The sequence below is a fragment of the Drosophila sechellia genome, chromosome 3R (assembly GCF_004382195.2).
Source record: "Drosophila sechellia strain sech25 chromosome 3R, ASM438219v1, whole genome shotgun sequence".
NCBI classification, from domain to species: domain Eukaryota; kingdom Metazoa; phylum Arthropoda; class Insecta; order Diptera; family Drosophilidae; genus Drosophila; species Drosophila sechellia.
In genome coordinates this window covers 6,941,341-6,965,548 of record NC_045952.1, presented here as the reverse complement: position 1 = coordinate 6,965,548, position 24,208 = coordinate 6,941,341, and the positions used below count along the sequence as shown (strand labels likewise).

Genomic DNA, 24,208 nt, shown 5'->3' with positions numbered 1-24,208 from the left:
GAGCCTGCCCCTTCCCCCCTTCCACTGCCCCTTCCCATCCCTCGCCCGACACATATGCAATTAGAGTATCTCTATGCTTGATTTTTTCCAACCATTTTCTGCAAGATGGTTTTTTTTCGCCTGCCAGATAGAAGAGCGCAAGCGGGAACTTCCCACGATCCTTGGGTGGACTTTTGTACTTTGGAAGACATTTTATGTGCGCAGTGTCATAAATACTTTTAATTAACTGGAAATGCGTGTGCGAGTGCCTGGCTTCTTTTTTCCCTGCTTTTTTTGCTTTTCTGTTTTTGTGTGTTCTTGTGTTTTGTGTTTGCCAGCCGTTCGTGAGTATCTGTGTATCCGTTTCTGCCCATTCCAGATACCCGAAAGCGGGCGTGAGTTTCCAGAGGCGTATTTACCATAATTTGCTTGATTTTTTCCCGTTTGTCATATCATAAACTCTTGCGGGTGGGCGAGGCGAGAGGGCGGGTGGGGTAGTGGCAGACAATGCGGTGGCATAGATATGTGGCTAGCACAAGCGCTGCGCACATATTTGAGCAGATGTTTCTCCTTTTGGACTGGATCAATGAACTCAATAGTCGAAAATTCGACTCAGACACTTGTGGCACTTTTGGTTCGAATGACTGGGTGGGTTGTAAAGGGCTTTAAGCCACTAAGATTAAATAAAATATTAAAACATAACTATAACAAACAAGTTATCATTATAGTAACTCAGTTCCCCTGGAAAGTATGCTACAGTTTTTTCATTACTGTAACTCTAGGAAAATGTCAAACTCTGAGATTGTTGACGTTAATACAGGGTATCATAACGTCCAGGAAACCCATTTTGTGTATTATTTTCTTGTATTTGAACTAGTTCTACACATTCGATGGTTAACATTCGAAAAGTTATCAACTTGCCCCTCAGCCATTTATCCTTTCGGTTAATTTCCAGCACAGACGCCGGCAGCATTTGAAGTCTGAGCGCCTGGAAGAGCTGCGCCTGGCATTCATCAGGCTCCTCGACAGCCTCGTCACACGTCGCTCCCTGCAATTCCTTCCTCATCATGCTTCCGTCGCAGAAGCAACCCCTTTGCCTTCAGTGGGGTGCAAAATTCGGATATAGTACTATGGCATGCCAACCCCACCGCCACCCCCTCTGGCGCACGAGGAGCCAGACATATGGGAAATGAAAGAGAGTTGCCGGCGGAGCAGGGAAACACAAGAGGAAACCACGACGCCGGCGTGGAATGCAATCAACAAGAAAACTACTTGAGAATCTCCGGCCACGGCGCAATATTCAAATTTGAAAATAAAAGTGAAACAAAAAGAGGAAGATGCACACGGGGGACGGGGGGAACGGGCGGTAGGTGGAACGAGACGTTAAAGTTGAAGTAGACGTCGACGTCGCCGCCTGTTTGACAGAATGTCAGTCAGAATTTCAGATCCAGGGTGGCGTTTTTTTATTCAGCAGCTTTTAAAGTACACTTGGAGGATCTTACATTTTTACTGACTAGAATTTTGGGGATAAATGTAGTATCTCTTTGTGATATAAAGATACAAAATGTTGAGATAATTACAATAGAATTTATATCTAGTTTTCAGTTGAAAGAAATACAATAAAGCATACTTCATCTACAACTCTAATTATTGCATTCCAATATATTTTTGAATCTTTGAACTTGCTACGTGATTTTTCGCAGTGTACTGGCTCTTAGTTTCTTCTTTTTACCTCAACCGTTTGCCTGCAAGGAACATTTATTGAACATCTTGTGGCACATCCTGGATTCTCCACGAAATGGGTTGTGTCGTTGTGAAGAAGCACTCCTTGAATTTTCCCAGACGACAGCATCTTACCCATTTTCCTATGTTTCTTCCCCATTTCGAAGTAGCTTAAATGTTTCACCCGCAAAGTTTTCATTTCCGACTTGACAAGTTGGAAAATAAATTTGATTTTAAGAGTAATTATTTTGACAGGCGCTAATATAATAAGCTAGTGCAATTTAAATATTTATAGATGGAAGGCATTTGTTGTGTACTGTCTGGCGATAACAAACCCTAAAGCTTAACGTGTCATCTATTATTTATTATTATTGTATTGATTTAATACACTTCACTGGATCGGTTTAATTTGTGAGCAATAACAAACCTTCGTTTACGAGGTATATAAGGGAATGACAATAAAGTTTTCCATCCACAAATGCCCTCTATCGGTTGACTCTTTCATACACATGTGCACATAAATGTACAAAAAGCAAAAACTGTGACTACGAATTACGAATCACATTGCTCAACGATCGACATTGAGACGTGCGACTCCGCCAGCTGCCCTCCCCCTTCGCGCCCACTTCCTCCGGCGACAAACAAACTCACAGATACTCTGCAAACGCACACAGCGAACTACCGACTTATATGGTTAGACATTCTCGGTTTTCGGTTTTGAGTTTGGTTCTCGATTCTACCGAACCACGTTCAATGAACTTCCCTCTCTCTTCATGTCTATCTGTAGACCGCTCTCTAGGCCACAAGACTGTTACCAACAGAATGAATTCGTATTTATGTTTAATTATACATTTACATGTAAGTGGAAGCACCAACAAAAGGTGGTAAGAAATAAAACAAACTTGGCCGGAAAACAAAAGGTTCTTAACTTGAATTTCTTTCACGTCCATGTTGGCTATCAAAACCATCTTTATATAAGTCGGATTTTAAGGAACAAGCTAATTTGTAATACCCATAGAAGTAAAATATTCACTTTTCACTCTTGCTATACTTACACAATTGAAGCCTTGATGAACAATTTTCTTGTATAATCCAAAGTGTTTTTTGGCAGCAATTTCGAATGGAATTTTATAAGATTTTATAATTTAGTTATATACTAATGTAATTACAAAAACTTAATTCAAATGTAATAGTAGGGTATAATAAATAATAAAGCGTTACTTTGCTTTAAAAGAATTTGGCTTTTGTTAAATAATATAAGAATAGTGAATATAGCTTTAAGAACTGGAGTAATAAGTTGCAGAACAATTTTGAACAAACTTTTCAAATAGAAACACTTAAACAGTAATGAGATTTTGAAGAAAAACTTGTTGTTTAACACGTGCGATTTTTAATAACAAATAACAAACAGAAAACTTGAAAGAATTTTGAATATTGCATAGATTGATTCAAGGTGGAAACAAAATTTGGTGTTTGATTTTTTTTGAGTATTATAATATTTTGTGTGCGTTCATATTACAATCGTGATTTATGAATTTTGAGTAATATCCTCGGAAACCGAAACATTGGTAGTGATGTTTGTTTGTGGGTTATAACGAAACACAACACTTTGCAAGCGGGCGTTTACTTTTCGTATCTTGCAGATACATTATTTTGGATTCACTTGGGTGTGAGTTGGGATATTATTTTCAATAATGCTGTCAGCGATAACAAGGCAATAACAAACAACGCGCGAATAACGATATGCGATCCAGAGATCAGGGAGATCCGCTGATCACTTCCACTTTCTGCTGCGTTCGATTCGTAAATGTTGCGTACTTCTTTCTTGCCACAACAAATTCCGAAAAACCGGGCGAAAAGGAAGAAGCAGAGGGAGAGAGAGCAGAGAGCCCGCAAACCGAAACAGGAATGCAATTGCAGGGGATCATGACTGCTAGTGCCAGGGAAACTGCCGGAGAGAGAGCTAGTAACGGGGCGCATGAGCAGGAATGCAGCAGGGTAACAAATCCATAAGGGAGGATAATGCACTGGGATCGGAGAGGCCGCTCGCCAAGGAGCAAATGGGAGAGGGATCCGGAGTGCGGAGAGCTTTTCTCCGAGGTGGCATGGCCATCGAACAATAGACGTCTGGACAGGGATTTCCAGCGCCTTTTGTTCCCGAATCCTTGATTGACTAAATGACCCAACTACGGCGACCAGTCGAGAAGCTGGAAACATGGACGGCGGCACTGGGCGAAATAATATTTCCAAAAAGAAGTCAACATCAACAATTTGTGCAAATATATATAAATATATCAGCTCATATTTAATTTGTTTAAATAAAGAAAGTGCTGCTCAAAATTCAAGCTGACAAACTAAAAGTAACTAGTACCCACAAAACAAGGTAGTTCTTTAATCACAAATACCTTGACCTAATCGATAGAGATCGGTGCATTGTCTGAAATAGTTCAAAATTATTCAAATACTACCAATGCATTTTTCTCTGTGCAAAGAGGGAGTTAGCAACTGTGTGTGAAAGGGAAGGCAGCACCGAGGGAATCTCCAGTGAGAGTTACTTATCGTACTTAGTTACTACCAGCAAAAGTTGCCTGACCTGAAAAAGGCCTCTTCTTCTGGCGATAATGATGTTGACAGGTGCTAATTGCTTGCCTAGGTCTAGGTCCATTGAACCCCAGTATGCCAGAACTTAAGAGCAACTACAAGCCAACTGAAGACCAAGAAGGAATAACGCCTTTATGGTCATGCAAATCCCACAAAAGAAGTCCAAATCAACCGGAAGTCTGAGTTTCACAAGAGGCGAACAAAAATCGCACAAGATCGCACGATCGGTACTGACTTAATAACAGGGAGTGATGAACAGGACACGTCCCCCTTTCTGATTGCACACAAAAAATAAATTATATACAGAAGTGCGGTCTTCAATATTCGCTGACTTCTGAGATTAGCAATCAAAGTTCGGCGATTTTATTTTCAGATCATAAGACTTCAAATAATCTTAGAATAAAACTTTCAGTCTTTCTTGTACGCTGCTACTTGGTAATTTAACAAACAAAAATGTTTATCTGAAATCTTAAGATTAACAAATTATTAAAGGAAATGAATAACTGCTCAGCTAAGTCATTACGTTTTATGTACTTTAGTGGGCGCAGACTTTCCGCATAAATATAATTATTCGTTCGGCAATAAAATTACAATTTTTATTACATTTGTTAGTCAAATGTGACGGGGCTAAAACGACGAAAAAAGGGTGAGCAATCAATTTTAAAATATAATCAGTTTATGGGTGATTTGCAAAAAGGAGAGCGAGGGAAGTCACCGCAGACGACGTCGGAAGTAAGGATATGAGACAGGAGATTGAGTTGTCGCTGTCTGGGATCCAAATTTGCCCCAAGTCCTTTTTGGGAGGCCACGTAAGCCCCGCGGAAAATAAAAGTCACGGCGCTGCGAAGCCAGTACTGTACAGCCCATAACTGTCAGGTCCTCCAGGATACGGATGGGTAGTACAGACTGCCCAGGACATTGCACTGCGGATAGGTGAGCGGAGAGCAGAGCAGGAGCAGAAGCAGGAGCAGGGGACCATACCAAAGGGGAGCGAGAGAGAAGAGCTCGTGTTGCACTCAGGGGGTTCGATGAGGTTTGACAGAGGGTCTCTGACTGACGTATTGCTGCGATGTACATATATGCATGAACGTTCGAGGAAGGAAGAGGAGAATAGTTTGCAGCTGTCGCTCTACGGCCTTTACTACCGCTGACACACACAATCAGCAATCACCAATGCAAACCAACCGTCTTAGCGCATGCCACAAACAAGAAAAGGGGAGTTGGCATAGTAGAAAAAGGGAACGCAGCGAAGGATCTTACAGACATTCCTACAGATGGCAGAGGGTCTCTCAGGCGTCAGGCCGATCCTTACAGGGCACAGCGTACTCGGGTGAGGATCGTATAAGAACTGTAATGGCTAGGGTTGGATGGTGGATCTGAAAGGGCTCCGAGTTGGAAAAACAAAGAATAGTACTGGAACATACCATCGATCAATTGGTGTCCATTTCGGCTACTCAAACATCTGTTGAATAGATGAAGAACAATGTTTACCAACTTAAAACCAAGTTAGGTTTGTTTGAATTTAAAATCATTTAATAGGGTTTAGATAGATTTTAAGTCTATTTGGTAATACTTTTATACTAGATTCACAGTTTCTCAGTGCTAAATAACTGCAAGATAGTTTTGGTATTGGTAAGAAAACAGTTTAACTGACTATTCAACAGTTGCTGATCTATTACTACCAACAAAATTACTTCCACCGGTTGAGTCCTGGATTCCTCTCACTTTTTATTAATAAGAACCGATTGGAGCTGGGATCATTAAGCATAGAGACAGGAGAAAGAACGACGCGAAAGAGATAGAGAGGTGGCTACCTGGACTACCTTTGGCCGATCTGATCTGAGGAGATCTGGTCTGGGCCGGGACTTGGACCTGAATCTGAACCTGAGGCTGAGGTTGCGGCTCAGGCTACACCGGTTTTCAAATTTGGGATATGCTCGCCTCACGTTTTCTGCTTTCGTTCAATTCAGCTATTTTAAGTAACAATAACGAGAGGAGCCGCCGGCCAAGGAGTGCGACCGGGACGGGGATACGCGGAGCGGTACGGCAACAAAAGCTGCCGTTGCCTGTTCCGAAACCTTCGGGCCAAGTACCAAGTACATTCATAAGAGTAGCGGCGGCCTCAAATGTCCCAGGTTGAGATTCAGGTTCAGGTTGACGGCACTGAGCTAAAAATTCTAGTTTACAGCAAAAAATTAATTTTACTTCTGGAACTTTTTGGCATAAGGTTTCATAGGTATAACGGAGTAAACTAACAAAATCTTGTTAAAAGACGTTTGTGATATTTTGTAGCTTTCCTTAGAAGTGACCCATAAATGTGCTCCGAAAACTTGCTATACAATTTCTTTCAGTGCAAGTACCAGATAGGTAGAGAATCTTAGACCGCTCTTTCCACTCGAGTTCCCTCTCTCTTTTTCTCTCTGTGTGCGCTGCGCTTTTGTTTTTCCCATTCACGGAATTCCTGGAAATTTGCCGATCAGTAAATCTCTTGCGCCTTTTGTTGTTGCGTTTCCTACGAAGCAAGAGCGGAAAACAGGACAAGATGAGGAAAGGACACTGCCCGAAGGAGGAAGAACGAGAGCGCAATTAGCCTGGAAGGGACAATGGGGGTTTTGGGCTCCAAGTGGATCCCAGGCGTGGGAGCTTCCTCCTTCTTTCTCGGGAAAAAGAAATCCCGAACGGAAGTAAGCCTAATCCAAACGAAATCAAATGGTGTGGCAGATGTCCCAAAAGAAAACAATATAGGCAAAATAAGAAGAAGTGGAAATGGAGAAGAACGAGGGGAAAGAAGAAGAAAGGAGCAGAGCAGCAAAAAGGTAGCACACACGCACTTTTACACCTGGTTCGCTTTTCTTGCGCAAAAGGAGGTGTGGAACCAGAGCAAAAGACACAGCCCGAAGAAGCACCCTTAAAAGGAAAAACCAAAAAAATATAGTAGTGAGTAGCAGTAGTTCGAGCACCCTTCATAGCAACCAACATCTTCCACTCCGCACCTCGCTTTCCACCATCCACTTCAGACAGTTCCCGCTGCTGGAATGTAGGAAAGTGAAACGAACCAGGGGTGGAACTTGGGCGAGGGGTGCGACGTGGGGTGCAGCCTGCAAATGTCGCGCTTTTTGCCTTCTTGATAGGGTCTTGTAGGACACTTACGTATGTCCCGCTTTCAAAGAGGGTTTGTTAAGCCCTGGGGTAATGAAGGACACTTTTCCTTGCACCACGAATCGGAGAAATAGTTTTTTTTATTTAAAATGGAATAGTACCTACCTAATACATACCATTGAAAAACAAGGACATCTTATAATTAAATCAAATAGACTATTTTACATGACTTTTTATCAACCTTAATAAAATGAAATTGTTAAAATTGATTAAAACAAAAATTTCTGACTTTTTTTTTTTGTAAAAGTATTGTTTACCATCACTCATAAATAATAATGAATTTTATAATCCCATTTAAGAGTATTCGAGTCTTCGACTCTCCCCAAAGGCAAAGGTCCTTTCTTGTTGGTCTGTAAATGTTGCATGTTGAGGTATAACACCTCACCCCATTTATTTGCATTCTGAAATTGTTGCTGCCGTTCTCTTGTGAGGCTACGCCTTAAGGATCTAGTATTAGAATGGACCGACTGTTTTCGGCTGCCTCATTTCCCAGTCGAATTTGTTGTTCTTCCAGGGCTTCCTGCAACTGCAACAGGAAGCGAAAAGTGGTTGCTGCTGCAATAGCAGACGTACAATGGGGAACGTACCTCAGAGACCAGCACTGTGCACAGTGGGTTGCATTTGGGTTTGAAAATTCATTGACATACCTTCTTAGTAATTCCGATTGGAAGATTTTATGAATAATTTATAGAGCTAACAAAACTTGGAATACGTCCTTCCTCAAATCAACTGGACAGGATCACCACCAACCCCAATTCCTCATTTAGCCGGATTAGCCGGAACAGCCGCCAGTTTTGTACCAGTGTGCTGCAAGGGAGAAAATTACGAGGGGAGCTGGTCAGAGCCCAAAGTCCACTGTAGGCATTGACATGTGCCACGGAGCCACGCAAAGTCGATGGCCCCTTCTCACCGAGGAGGGTGACCACCAGTAGCAACACCGGCAAATCGAGGGCTGCTTCGCTCACGGCACTGAGCCAATAATTAAACTAAACTAAAGCAGCCACCGGGAGAGGGGGGAGATGCAACCCCTAGCCGGGAATTTGCCAGCCAGCACTGGGAATAGGGTGAACCACTTTTCATTCCACTTTTCGGTGTGCGCAAAAAAAGAGTGCAGAAGTAGAAGTAAAGCAAACAAGGGCAGCTGGCAAGCCGAATAAGCAAACACCCTTCCAAAGGAAGGATTAGATTAGTAACCCCAGAACTATTCCTACTGTTATTTCTGTAATATTAATATTAATTAATAGCATGTCAAGATAGTACTAGTTTTTAAATTAAAAATATCAATATTCTTATCTTTGGAAAGATAACATTCTGCTTTTGTAAAAATGTTGCAGGAATTCGAGGATTTTTAAATAAATTAAAACGGTTAATAGCCTTGTATCTGAGTCTAGAAAACAATCGTTTTGAGTCTTCTCCCCATGAGAAGGATCAGTGGCTAAAGAAAACAGGGATGCTTCTGAGACTGTTGATTTAAGATCGGATGATTCGCTCCGATCGTGTCAAACTTCTGGGCGAAACTGTCGTGCCCTCGTCAAGGGTAAAGGGGTCAATAAAAATAAAATGGTATTGTAAATTAGAGCAGAGCCAGCCGGAGGCAGGGGGTGCTGCAATGGAGAGGCGAGGGTTACCGGTTGCAACTAATCAGTTGGTCCCCTTGTAGAGGTATGTTGCGCAGGCGCAGTAACAGCTGTCACTATTATTTTTATTTTCCATGCTATTGCTGCTCTTGTTGTTTTTCTTTGAGGCCGGACTTGGGCTGCCTGGGGCATTTGCAGGATGTGTCGCGCGTGTCAAGAAAATCCTGAAAGATCTTGGTAAACATCCTGGCCCGAAAGCGGCGAAACTGTGCGAAATCAATACAGATTATGTGCGAGACCGGGATAAGGCGACAGTTGGCCGCCTACCTAAAAAAAATAATGGGGAGGGATGCCTGATGAATGCAATGTGCAATTACATGCATGGAATCGGAAAATCGGAAATCAGAGCGGGTTAGAGGTGAGGTGCGGATCAGGGCCAGGTAGAAAGCCGGACGGCCCGTGTGTGAAAATCATCGGAGCGGAATTAAGTCCCTCCCCGAAAAGCCGTGGGATTAATTAGCATTTGGTTTCGGGACAACATTTTAGCCCCGGGCCCGTTTATTCGTAGTAAAATTGTAATTTATGCATTCGGCGGACAGCAACGTGTCAAGTGAATGTCAAACAAATCTGTGAAAACAGTTTTGTGGAATCATCATCCCAGTAGGAAAAATTCAAATTGATTTGTAAGCTTTAGATGCAGCTAGGAGAACGAGGAGATAACCAGTTCCTGTGAACCGTGTGACATTTGCCGGGAAATACAGAAATGCAGAAATAACCATCCGCCGATCCTTGTCCACTGGCGGACTTACAAGTTTGTCTTTTGATGTTTGTCCGCGAGTCTGTCCGCCAGTTTGTTTCGCCTTATTTCGTTTCGGGGTTAACTTGTTCCCTGGCTTTGTTTGCCCGGTTGTTTGTGGTCCTTCAAAGTTGTTGGCTGTCGACTTGTCCACGGTTCAGTGGACTCGGGTTCCTTGGGACGAGCGAACCCTTTGCTGGCTCGGTTCACCATGGGTTAAGTGCAGATCGAAGTGAGGAAAATTATTTGCATACAATTTAGCTTAAATAATTTGTTTACACACAAGATTTGCCCGGCGCACTACAAATAGGAACATGGGATAATCTCAGTCTTTGATCGCTGATTTGAGCAAATGGGTTTTCCTATGATTTCCATAAATGGGTTTCACGAATATACTTAATGAGCTAATGCCTTTTTATTCAATTCGGTTTTGTTATATTCTATAATTTTTGTAAAAAGCTAATACTTAAGTTGTCACTTACCAATGATTCAATAATTAAAAACTGCGATCTGCAAAGAAAATAATGATAAGTGAGCTGTTAAAATAATAAGTATTGCTAAAATAAGGAGTGCAAATTGTGTTTTTTTTTTTTTGCTTATTTTCTCTGGTACCCACACACATCTAAAATCAGTTTAAAGAACCCCTAGCAACTTGTTGAGACTTCGTAAAAACCGTCTAACCATGTGTTTGTGGATGCGTTGTCAGGTTCATTCTACATCAATCTACGAGAATGCGAGGCTGTGAAAACACAGCCTCCTCCTCCTTTGGCTCCTTTGGCCAGGGGCCCTAACCTAAATCAACAAATCGGTCTAAAGCTATCCGATTTAGAGCAAAAAATCTGGAAACCTGGTTCGGAGGCAAACACAAATGAACAAACACAGCGCGCTCAGGCAATGCCAACAAAGTTGTCAAATCAAACAGAGAACTTGAGGAGCAGAAACGAGATCCAAGCTCTGGCAGATCCCGATTTGGATCGCCTTGGTTTTGGTGTTAAAAATATGAGAAACATTTATAACTTTTTGCTGAAGAGTTCTTCTCCTCGCTGGCTGGCATTTAAAGAACTTTAGCGATTTATCCGCAGCCGTTTCCCCGGGTGGGACTCCACGTCCCCGAGCGCCCCTGGGAGTGGCCACGCGGATCCGCAGCCGTTTCCCCGGTGTCCGCGGAGGCAGGCGAAACCTGATTTGCTGCTGACGACCAAGAACGGGGGCTAAGGCCAGGAGGCGCAGCCAAAGTCGCAAGAGTTTAAAGGGCCCGAGCGAGTGTAGGTAGGAAATAAAACCAGACCCCGGTCCAAAATGGAGGAGCAGGAGGAGTGACTACGCAATAGATGGCAGGAATCGAAGCGGGAGACTGCGGCCAGAAGACTCCAAGCACTCCTCTGCTGCATTCCGCTGGCGACTGCCACTCCGAACTTCCAGCGCTTCACTCGGCCACATGTTGCACACACTGTGAGAATGATTTTAATTAAGGCAAATCCATCCCACAGCAGAAGCCGAGGGACCAATGGAGCGCCACACAACCCGACCAGACACCAGCCAGACCCCGATCCGCATCTTCACCAGCGGAGCCAGCCGAGTGCGTCTAGTCCAAAGTCTAGTCTTGGCCAACCGTGGGACCAGATCGCGGCCAGATCGATGAAGCAACTTGCGTCGACGTTCCGATCAAAAGAAATTAGTTATGACAAATAACACAGACTTCCCCATAAACATGAACAATTCTAAAAGGATACAAGTTCTCAAGTACTTATCATGCAATGACATAAGGAATACAATTCGGTTAACTTTGAAAATAGTTTTATACAAATAGCGATAAGAAAGTTTCGTTCTTGAACAAACTTCAGAATAAGCTAAACCCAAGAAATTTCTACATGTCAAGCTGTTGCTCAGCAAAAACGCAAGATTATGAAACAATGACCACAAATTGCCAAGTTTAGAGCTAGACCAACTAACAATGAAGCCTGCCGAGGACAGATAATGCCATGGTGCTCATTTGGTTTATCAACAGAACCCATATTTGTGGTTAGTTGGGAAAGTCGACTGGGGTACTTGGGCATCGAGGGTTCCATATGTGAACACAAATTGGAATCAATGTGCAGTCGTAGTTGCCACGATGTGCACCGCAACCATGCCAATTAAATCCCATTTCAGTGGCACATTAAAATGCAATAAAATATATTCCGTGTGACTGTGTGAGCGCTGACGCTTTACCATTGGAGCGTTAAAAATATTTCATGCCCAATACCCAGTCCCGGTTCTGTGGCACGGCATTCGTGCCTCCTTGCTGCACATGCTCCGAAAACTGAGGCAGGCGAGCCCAGAGAAACTACGCGTAGAGATGCTAAGGCTGGCCAGGCGATAAGCTCACAATGGGTCTGCAGTTTTTAGAGTTGAACGAATTATGTAGCCTCGAAAACGAAATTCGCCGCCGCATATTTAACTCCCATTTCAGCATAATTTGATGTAATTTCAGTGGCCTCCTGAAACATTTTGTGTCTGTGCTCAAGAGGAGCTTGGATTGCCGAAAGCCACGAGATCGTGGCAGCCCCAACTGGCCACGAAATTATATTGCGGAATATTGATCAGACCCGATCCCAAGGTTTCTCCACTCCCTGCGATTCCGAAACTGCGTGACCGCCCCACAGAATTTCATTTTTATTTTCAGCTTTTTTTTATACCTAAATCTACACAAGTGAAAGTTTTTTTTATGCATCTGCTGATCGGACATACTATTTCTTTGTTGTTCCCAAAAAACCATTCTATTTCTACCTATTCTATTTTAGAAATATATACCAACATTAAACAAACAAACAAACACAGAAGATGAGCGAATACAAATTTAATTATATTAGCCCAATAAATATGCAGTTTTGTTTAGATATACAAAGTCTAGTTTATCTGTACATTTTAATGTAACCATGGAAAGTATTATTCAGTTAGAAAGGGAATTATTCGTTTTTTATTTCCGCTTAAATTTATATCTTTGACTTCATGATTTATAGAATTCCTGGCGGAATCTTAACTCTAAGGTAAAGTTTTTTCGTGTTTTGCATTCTTCTGCACTAAATAGTGACTTAAAATGCCATCCCCATCACTGGTAACGTTTTGCTAGGATTATAGCCGGACTCCCGCGTTTCTGCCAAGAATCCTTATATATGTGGGCAATGTAAAGAATCTTTATAAGCCCGAACCCCTCTGCGCCCCTGAAAGGGTGTCAGTTTGTCAGGCTTAGCTGGTCAAGAAGCTCAGGCGATTAACTGTGGCTCGCGACTTGGCCAAAAGGGTGCCCTGCCACCCCTTCGCTCCCTGAAGCCTCCTCAACAAACCGCAAAAGTGAAAAATTTCGCCTGTTTTTGTTATCTTAACCCGTTTGTGGCCCCAACCCCAATGGTGACTGCATTCAATGAAATAAATGAAGTTAAGCCAATTTGAGGTTAAAGCCCAAAGAAGGAATTCATTATTTTTGTTGATGTTTTTTATTTGCGGTCACCACTCGAAACGTGTGTCCTGCTGGGGAAAAGGAATTCGCACAAGAGTTGTGAAAAACAATCATCTGTTGACGATCGAATAATTGAACACTCTTGTTATAAACAAAAGTGTATTTTATTTTATGGAATAGATACATTATTTGGTTACTTGCAAGAACTGGATTAACTTGAAAATCTAAAAAAAGTAGCCAGCTTTAGATACTATAATAGATATTTCATATACCTGCAAATATTACGCATACGCAGTGTTGCGCAATTTTTAAACATTTTAGTTAACATGCAAAATTGGAAGAGTATTTTAGATAGAGCGTATCGAGCGACCAAAAGCAACCGCAGAAATGCGACAAATGCAACAATAGTTGTAAAAAAGGAAAACAAGAAGGAAGAGACAGTGCGACCGCACTGCAATAAACTTGAGTGGAAACCCAAAGATGAGACGCGGGATAAGCCAGGAAAAGAAGCCAAGCCCGAAAATGGCAGCACTTGTTAAGTTAGGACGCGGAGAATGGCCTTATCTAAGGTCCAAACTGTATGCTTTGCATATATTGCACACACACGACCGATAAATGGCTATATAATGAAAGGTAACCAATCGCGTAACCAGTTCTGTGCGATAGCATACGCCAGCTTTGAATGCTGTTGCTGCTGCTGTTTTTGTTGATGTTTTTCGCTGGTGCTGGGCGGCCAACTCCAAAAGGGCATCACAAAAACGTAAACAACATCCCGAAACAACAACAACAATCGGCCATAACAACCAGCATTCGAGACAAGAGGGCTGAGATTCAGGGGCCGATGATTTTAACCAGGAAAGGGAAAAATGGAAGAGGGGGACCACCGCCAACGGCGGCTACATTCAAAACAACAACAAAATAAAACAGTAAAAAAACATTGGAGTGGGAAATTAAGTTATTCGAGGAAGGGATTCGAAATACAGATACCTTTTAAGCGAATGAAATCCCTGAAACATCAAATAATCTTGGTTAGGAATAATATTGATATTGAATGTTGATACTTCTGTGGGCATGTGTCAAATTTATTATTTTAAAAATATTTAACTATAAAGCAAAACGTAAAATATTTCAATAAGTAATGATAAATAAATATTTATATGGATAAATATTTTTATGTAACCCTACAGCTAAATATGCGCCATTCTGAAGGAGGTTGCCCCATAAAGCAAACTGTCAGCACACAGTGAACACAACAAAAATTAATTTTAAATTGTTTACAATTATGCAAAGCGTATTACGCAAATTAATTAATAAACTATAAAGATAATTAATTAAACTGTTATAAATAAAATGCATTTGAGCATGAAATCTTTCCCCAAAATGGAGGCTTTTATGAATCACTTAAACACAAGTAGTTCAGATTATTCATAGACCCCAAGTTTTTTGCTCTGTGTAAGGATGCAAGGAGCAGACAAAGATGCGTGTCTGGCTTTTTAGACATTCAACCCCTGCCCCCTTGGACGAAGCTTCTCCGGCACTCAGCATCCTTTACTCCTTCGTTTGCACTCACATTGAGAATTCCATTGAAATCGTTTGAAAATTGAGCCCCATGCTGGACCAACTTGGGGATGCAAGGGGATGGTTGGGTCTTGAAGGGGTAGAAACGTCTGCCGCCTCTCTTGTAATAAATAAACGCCAGCCGAGCAGCGACAACGAAAAAATCAAGAAATAAAGCGACAGATGATGACGTTGCAATGACTTCTGCACAGAGAAAAATATAAAACATACCGAAAATATTTCAAATGATTGATAAATCATATATTTTGCAAGATAACATGTTTAAAAGCGGGTAATGAACGAACATTATGTGCATTTTAACTTGTTTTTTAAAGCAATAAATAAGCTTTAAATAAATAATGTAGATTAATTTTGAAAAATTCAACTTCTTCTATCTCAAATTTTTTAGTTACATTTTACATAACATTCAACTGATATATATGTAATACAATTATCTTTTTTGTCTATAAAATACTTTTATACTTTCGTGTGGAATCCTTCTACTCCTTCATCATCTTATACATACAAATGTAGCCATAAAATGTGTAAAAATAACAAAGCATATGAGTTGCATTTTCAACGGGCTAAAGGAAACGGATGAACATTATGAGCTGCGGCAAAAAAGGAGGAGGAAAAAGTAGTTACGAAAAGTTGGGGGCGCACTGCATCACCCGCATAATAAACCAGAGCGCATAAAAATGTGTGTAAAATTGCAACCGCAACGTATTTCGCCTGTAATTGCCCAGACAGACGACAAAAACGGGTTAAGGAGGGGGGTGGGGCGGTGTGTGGCAGGCAGTTGGGGGAGTGGCAGGAGGTGGCGACAACAAAGTTGCACTCACGCAGCCAGCCCCACAGCTCCAGACCCAGAATCGGAATAAAGAATCAGAGAACCAGACGCAGTCTTCTTCTTAAGACCCCACCAGACGAACTGGAGTGCGAGGGAGATAGGGAGGGGGAGGTGGGCTGGGGGAGTAGCACAGCAAGAAGTAAGCCGGCAGATGAAACGGTCAGACGCTAAGCCCGCCGGCCAAAAAAAACAACAGCAACCCTATCAGCTGCAACAACAAAACATCCGGCGAGAGCGACAAATAGAAAAACAAGGAATTGGAATGCAAATCAAAGGATGCGCAACCAGACTATTGGATACCCTGTTAAAAGTTATTTAAATGATATGTTTTACTGCTCTAACAGTTTACAATTTAAAAACGAAAATTCTTTTCAAAAAGAAAAAAGGAAAATAAAATAGAAACCCCCAAAAACCCTAGATGTATGCTACAAATTCGTTTCAGCTGATCATGTTCATGCAAACTGAGCAAAACTGATTTCATAATGATTCTAAATGAAGTTCATGTGAATCTATAAAACATGGATTAAATATACATAAACATTTATTTTAATATATCATTCCATATCGAAAACATATACATAGTAAGATTCCCACACCTATACAACCCGTCAAATACAGGGTATTTGCAATGGCAACACCAACACAAGTGCCAAAGCAGAGCGAGCGCCACACGCAGAAAAATGCACACCGAACGCAAAAGGAAGTGAGATGGTGCGAGGGGGCAGAGCAGGACAGAGAGATGGAGCCCGGTGGAGAGGAGGCAGAATCTGCATCTTCAGCCTCTCGCGCTCTCTCTTTCTCTCGCGCTGTTTCCAGCTCCACACATGTATGTATGTACATATGTGTGCTAGTGTGCCTGTGTGAAGTGGAGCTTGGCGTGGACGTCGACGCAGCAAAATTTCATGAATGGAATTTGTAAATTTTATTTTCATTTGCAACGATTCGTTTTCCTCCTGCTCTCGCGTTTCGTGTTGTTGTAGCGCTAATCATGTGCAGAGAGAGCAAGAGGGAGTTAGAGAGAGAAAGAGAGATATGGAACGAGACCCCAAGTGGGGCAGACAACAACAATGATGTGGCATGTTGTCCAACCTCCTGTGTAGCTCCATTTCGCTCCCGCCCACCCCTTACTCATCTACCCCTCCCTTTCTCATTGCGAAACGAGTTTTGTGGTCGTTGAACATTTTTGCATGCTTGTGGAAAGCTGTGCTCTTCGCAAATAATGTTTTTCTTAGCTCTAATCAGCAAACGAAACAGCGTAAACAACGTGGGCGAGAAGGAGATGGGGAGAAGAAGGGTGGGCGACAAACTAATGCGTTTTTAATTGTTGTGCATACGGCCTGATGACGTTGAAAGAACCCACCCCCACCCCCTACGACGGTAATTCTAATTTTTTGTAGTATCGCACTAATTACACGAATACCAAAAGTGATTTAGAACGATAATTAAAGAGGAAAAGTGAAAACAGATAGGAAAATAGAATACGCTGTCTTTTACAAGCATTATACAGTGCACTCTCTTTAAAGAGAACATTTCCGCATCTTCAATTCGAATATTGTAGAAATTTTAGCGATTAGGCGTGTACACTATTGTTTCTACTAAAAATGATGAATATATTTTGTTGACTTAAAATTATTTTTTAAAACAGTTTAAGGTTACTAAAATTAAAAAAGGATATTTTCTTTAATAGCGTAAGTATGCACGTTCCATTTCAGGCCCTAAAATTTTAAGGATTTCTATGAAACTTAAGCTTACTATGAAATATCTAATTGTCTGTTTTTTTAACCCATTTGTTGTAGAAATTCTATAATTGATTAGAAATTCTTCACTTTAACTATCTGATTCCGTTTCCACGAATAAGAATGGTTAGTTGTAGTTGTTAGCGTAAACAAAGTTACTAACCCTTGAAGGAAGGAAGTTGGGGTCGTAAGGGAAAGGTATGGGGAGTACGGGTATCGGACTCAAAGAGCAGACTCGAAATTCCATTATACAAAAGTGCGGCGAAACCGCAATTACAGAGCAAAGTAGATAAACGACAAACGGCGACAACGAGTGGAGTGGAGCAAGTAGATGAGTAGCTGAACAAGAAGAAGCCGCGAAAGAGAGCCAACGGCTCTCTGGCAAATTAAATACATAAAGCGCAGCAAACGGACGGGGGAGCAGGGGAGGAGAGTGCAAGAAAATAAACAAAAAGTAAAACGGGAATACGAGAAGAACGCCCCGAACTTCTGACACACTCTAAATAATGTCTAATTCGGGAAAAAGGTATGAAGCATTCTGCGAGAGGTGGTCTAAAAATAATAGCCTCTTTTTATTAAAGTGCTTTAGTCCTTTGTCATATTTTCAAATAATATTTTTTTTAGGGTTCACCATCCAAGTGGACTCAGTCGGTCTGGATTATTCCATTAAGGAAAGAGTTTAAAAGGGAATTGTTTCGGATCTTAACTGGAGTTAACTTTTTTTTCAGATTAAGCTGCCAACTCAACCGAGTATTCAAAATTAAATCCTAACAAGATTTTAAATTTAATTTTGAATTTTTTAACAATATTTTACTACAATCCCTAATAGGATTTTCAGAATTTTCAGAAGTTCTTCCTCCAAACTAGATTTATTCCATTCAAAGAGTATCGAACGCGATCCTCCGAGTAAGAAGATCGAAACCGGCGCAAAGAACACCAAGAAGCAAAGAACCAAAACAACAGCACAGCAGTAAAAATAGCCATTTGACTTTGAACTTTGCGACTTCTGCGTCGGAGGTGAGGGAAAGGATATGGCATATGGATGAGGTTGGGGGATGAGGATGGGGTAGATAGCCAGCCGATGCTGCTGACTGTGCGTGCGATCGCACTTGGATTGGCATTCCTCGTCGTGGATGTGGAATATACCATACAGCATGAGTGTGGATAATACGGCCCATATAATCTAATCGGCCAATGCGAAACGTGTGTCGATTTAAGCTGGAGGCCATAAACAACCAGAAACAAGACAATATAAATTAGTAACAAGGCGAAAACTGGGGGGAAACTGGAATGGAATAGGCAATCCCGTTGCTGATCAAAAAGGTGGCATGCACCGTGTATTATCACAAAGAATCATTGCAGGTGGAAAATAAACGTATAGTATTGTATATCTTTTTAACCTCATATTGCGAATTTATATTAAACTTGTTCTGAGTTATATTAGAGCTATATCCTAAAAAGGACCATACTGTTCAGTCAATTTGGCATAAGGACATACCCCTTTATAATGTAAGGAAACAGCAATTACACATATCAGGACTGCCAAGGATTTCTTAGCCAGACTGTATAGCAAGCCACCTGTTAAGCCGCACAAAAGGAACAAATTGTCGGAAGGCCTAGAGTAAGGAGAACCCCAACAGTTTGAAGACGGCGCTTAATTATAAAACAACAAATCGACAGATTCAAGCAGCGCAGCTGTCCTAGAAGAGGAACAACTAACGAAGACCCTGAGCAGGTGTGTATCTGTATCTGTATCTGAGTGCCATTGAAGCTGATGCCGGAGCATAAATTATGAGCACGTAAACGGAGATCCCGGGATGCCGGGGATTATAAAAGATCATCCCACAGGCAAACGAAAAAGTAGGAGGAGGAGGTGGATGCTGCGGCTGCGGCTGGGAAGGAGGACCAAAGATGCATGTCCGCTTCCCTTTTCATTCAGGAGATGATGCAAAATGTCATCAGAGTTACCTTGCCTTTGTATGCGGCAGCTGCCATTCTGGCTTTACCGTTGGAAAGAAGAACTACTACCATTTCTTCTACTCGCAGCGACTTTTGCAATTGTCTCAATGACCGAGGTCCTCCACTCACACTTTCTTTGTCCCGGGCGATGCAGCTGTATCTCGAGGATCGCCCCGTGTCCCATAAATTGCATTCGTTATCGATTTTCACAAAGTTTTTCTTTCACTCGATCGTGGGTTCCTTGTTTCTTTCGTGATTTCTTGGGATCCTGGGGTGAAATGCTTTTACCTTCCGCATAATTCCAAATGCATTAGGCAATTAGCGCATTGCCAGGGGCAGCTGCTCGATCACTCTGCTTTATGGCATAATCAAATCAATTTCGTGTAATTATCTAGGGTTGCATTTTTCATGTCGTATAAAAATTGGACCGGAATTATGATTAGGGTGAGCCTCTTTTTATGTCTAGGGTGGCAAGGCTTGAGGATCGCAGCATGGGAATTTTTCATTCTTGGGTGATCAAGCATAAATCATTGGGTGAAACTGTAATCTGTACAAATGATTGAGTAAACGAATGCAATATTTAGTCCAGGGATAAGTTATTCTTTCTCTTTCTTTACAAATTGGATCATTCTTTTTATCCTGTGTTACATTAATAGCATTTAATGAAAATAAAAATATTACTTTCGTTTCATATTTAATCTTGTTTAATATTTTTGAATTCCTTTATACTTGCTTTTAGCAATTCCTCATAACTCCGAACATGAAATTCCAAACATCATGCTATAACACTTTATCCGCAAAATTATTCCAAACCGAATGTGACCTAAGATGAACCCGAAATTCGTTATCAAATCCGCATTAGAACCCAAAAGGGAATGTTGTGCCCGCTTATAAAATGTTTAAATATCCGCTCTTACGCTTCACCGTTTAGGTGACACACATAAACTCAAATTTAAGCATGTGTACAGAGAAAAAAATTCAATTTAAATCAAATAAGCTCAGATTATACAAATATCAAAATACAAATATTGAGGCAAAGTAAAGAATCACAAAGAATTTATTACTTTTTACATTATTAATTTCTATAATAGCTAATTCGATTCCGTGAGTTGTTTTAAATTGGTTTGGTAACTTATCGTTTGCAAATTCTTTCAGTGCATTTATGTATGCGAATGCTCCCTCTGGCACCCCCGCACATTAATCATAACGATTAATCATTTTATCAATGAAGTGCAAAGTTGCTTTGCGACGTAAAAAAACTCGAGTTGTAGAGAAAGAGGCAGGCGAATGAAATGTTTTGCAAAAAGGGAGCGAAATAAGCGACTTGGCGGAGATGAAGAATCTGCCACGACGCCAATCTGACCTAATTGGTTCCGGAGTCAAGAATGGGAATGGATTGTTCCTGTTGCCGTTTTTGTCGCTGTCATCAAGTGACGACGTCACCCACAGAACCCATTGGACTGAGGATAACAACAAATGAGTTGTCAAACGCGGAAGAGCTTGGGAGTCTTTAATTGTTATAACCAAAAGTTAATCAATTGTCAAATGCGCGGGTAGAAAATACAGTAATTTGTCAATAAAAACCGAATTCTTTTTAAGGCATACTTTTAGAAACCTAAATCAGTCGTTTTAAGCATCTACAGAATTTATTTCGTAGTTAAAATTTGATTAAATATTGAATATCTGCGCATAAATAATATTATATTGCTTGTAGATTATTAAAAGTAATAAAAAAATCATATTTAAACACTTTTGCATTTTTAAAGTATTTAAAAAGTTATAAATGTATAAAAGCTTGCATTTTTGTTTTGCCTATTTTCTTTTAAATAGAATCCGACATTTAAAAATACATTTAAAATATTTATTATATTAAGTTTAATTTGACTGATGCGCATCTATTCATTCGGATACAAAAAGGAGATGCAAAAGTATCTGAATCTGTGCTCCCTCTTCCCATCCCTTTCTCTTTTCTCCCCCTTCCACCCGAAAAGCCACAAAGTCGCGACTCGGATTGCGTATCTGTGTGTGATTCTCGTGCGTCCGTGTGGGTAAATGTGGGACCGCGCAGAGAAATTCCATATTCCACATTTTTTATGCGGCCAACGCAGCAACAGCAGCAACAACAACAATTGCTGATGCTACTGCGCCGACTTCGCGTTGCCTCGTCTTTTCCTTTCTTTTACTTCGCTCTTTAATTAGACTTTTTTGTTGCTTTCGCACAAAATTTTTAAAAATAGCCAGGCAACCGAAAGCCCAACAGAAACCTGCTAACAGCACTGACAAAAAAATCAACAGCAAAGCAGAGAACACGAACAAATTAAGATGCTAGTCGAGTTGCCAACAACGAACCGAAATACCCTTTCTTCTGCTGGACATAAAATCACCTTGGAGATAAGTATTTATATTTCAAGAATTTATTTACTGACCTTAAAGTATATATTAAAGAAGCACATGGTGGCATTTTTTGACTTTATGTGATGTGAATAATATCTCTTTATAACAATATTATGCAAATTTTGGTTTTAAACAGTAGTAGGTTTGAATCAAATGATATATACATATCCTTAGATTTTGTACGCATAGTTAGTAGTCATTTTTAAGGAATTATATTATTATTATATTATATTTTTTTCTATTAAAACATTGACAATTTGAGTGATGAATTGTGACCCCGTACGCAACGACAGACCATATCCTAAGCAACAATTTCCCAGTCTAATTAAAGCAGAGGGTATCAGATGGCAAGGGCAGAGATTAAAAAACAATAAAAAAGTGAGCAGCCACAGCAGCGGCCAGCACACTAACAACACGTCGAGCGTAGGGAATCGGCAACAAAAGCATATTAATGAAATCGCTTTTAACTCGTTTCGCTTAAGTATTTTATGCCAGCGGGTGTGCGAGTGTGTGTGTTTTGGGCATGGAGACTTGCCTCCTCATGTGGCCCCCTTTTGGTGTGTTATAAAAGTGCAACAACAACTCAATACACACACAGTCACCCGAAGTAATAAAAAAAGAAAAAGAAGGCAGCAGCACATGATAAAAACAAACACGATACGATCGGCGGGCTAGCGATGACCCAAAGTGGTCAGTCCGTAATAAAAACGGAATTCGAGTGTTTAATATATCATGAAAAGTATTAGCCTGTCCAAAATCTGTGTGTATATTGCTTGGAGCAAGTGCACACGTTTTATTTGATGTTGGGACGAGAGTGTGTGTGATATTTTTTTTGAGCTGATTGTATAAGCCACCAAATGAGCTTTATGCCGGTGTTGCCAGACGGTCCAGAAATTGGGAACTATGTTCGTTCGTACTTGTAAATCCAAAGTAATCTTATTTCCCTTATAAATACGCACCGGAAATTAATGTAAAAAACTTATAGCTGGAGTACGATTTTCCCAGTCTTGTAGAGCTTATCAAAAGTTATTTCTTTATAATTGTATCAGTAATCGAATAAATATGTTTACAGAAAAATGCAACGTACTGAATTGAGATCATGAGATCTAGGTCACAACTGCATGCAATTAAGATAACCACGTTAAAAAAGGGCAAGTGGGTTTATATAAAATATTAAATATGCATACCTATAAGAGAATGCTAAAAAAAAAAAATCATTGCTCCATTTAATGAAACCAAGAATGACCCAAATTTCACAATTTTCGAAGGCCTTATCATCGCAGCAAGAGATAAAAGAACGAACTCAAATCGAAATTGTCGGTGCGTCAATTTCACTCACGGAAAGATTCATAATTTCCTTGGCGACATGGGGAAAACAAAATACAAAAGTGTACAAATCACCGCTTCCGTAATGATGTATCGGATTTGGTGCATACTACGGCAGTCCAAAACGATGTGTATACCAAACAGGGGCGAACAGGTAACAGAGGCGCTTAGAGCAACTGGTTCACAAAAGACCCGACCAAGAGACCATGTCTGCGCCCGAAGGCCAAGCGAATCCAAAGTAACCAAATACAAAATAAAATGTATAAAAAGTCGGCAAAGAAAAAACTGCAGACTCGAGAAATATCGTCGTCCAATACATGGAGATGGAGCAAAAGCCATGAGACAGCGTCGTCTTCGATGTTCGCCATTGCCCGGCTGTAGCGTGTGTACACGGACGTGCATAATGCTCGAGTATTGGTGGGTATTTGGGTGTGCGAGTCGACTGGAGGTCATCAAACTATGACGTCGCCAAAAGCCAAAAGCCAAAAGCTGACCCAAGACGATTGCAATTCTTCCCTTGAGTTCTTTTGATTCCTACGCCTGGCTTGGGCGGAGAAAGTTGGAACATCGGTCTTATCGAGCGCGAAACAAGTTCCGTGTTTCCATATCTGGGCTAATTGATACGACGATAAGGTTGTGCAGCTATCATGCGCCAGCTTTTAGATGGTGTTTCCATCACAATTACGGCACTATAAAAACCACACCCTTGGCAGTAGTCTCTGGCCCAATCTGGGGCGAGGTGATCGCGTGCACAGTCACAGCATCCCTTGTGGACAGTCTGGCAACGCGGCAACGAGCTTTGCTGCTCCAATTCGAAATCTAATCAACGATTTCGATTCCCCAGCGGCTAACATTATTCCTCGGGAAATGCAACACGCCAACATATAAATATAAAAAATATAGTGGTCTGCCAGAAGTCTGAACTTTATTGGTGCTATCAGAGAAGTATTATGAATCAACAACCAAGCTATTTTATACCCGCTACTTGTGGAGTAAAAGGGTATACTATATTAGTTGAAGTGTAGCTGATAGAAGGATTTCTATCGATATGATTAAGACATTTTTAACGCGTACAAAACAATTTTATTTTAAAAATTTGATATTTCTTTCTCT

The 24,208-nt window shown here is 40.9% G+C and overlaps 1 protein-coding gene across 1 annotated transcript in view; it reads right to left on the bottom strand.

Moving 5' to 3' along the window:
* Positions 1–24,208, bottom strand: part of LOC6614332 (transcription factor E2f1) — a 39,966-nt gene that overhangs the window by 14,091 nt on the left and 1,667 nt on the right. Inside the window, exon 2 of the mRNA XM_032723127.1 lies at positions 10,317–10,344. The gene's annotated coding sequence lies outside the window, so the exon portion shown is untranslated. The remainder of the gene's footprint in view (positions 1–10,316; positions 10,345–24,208) is intronic.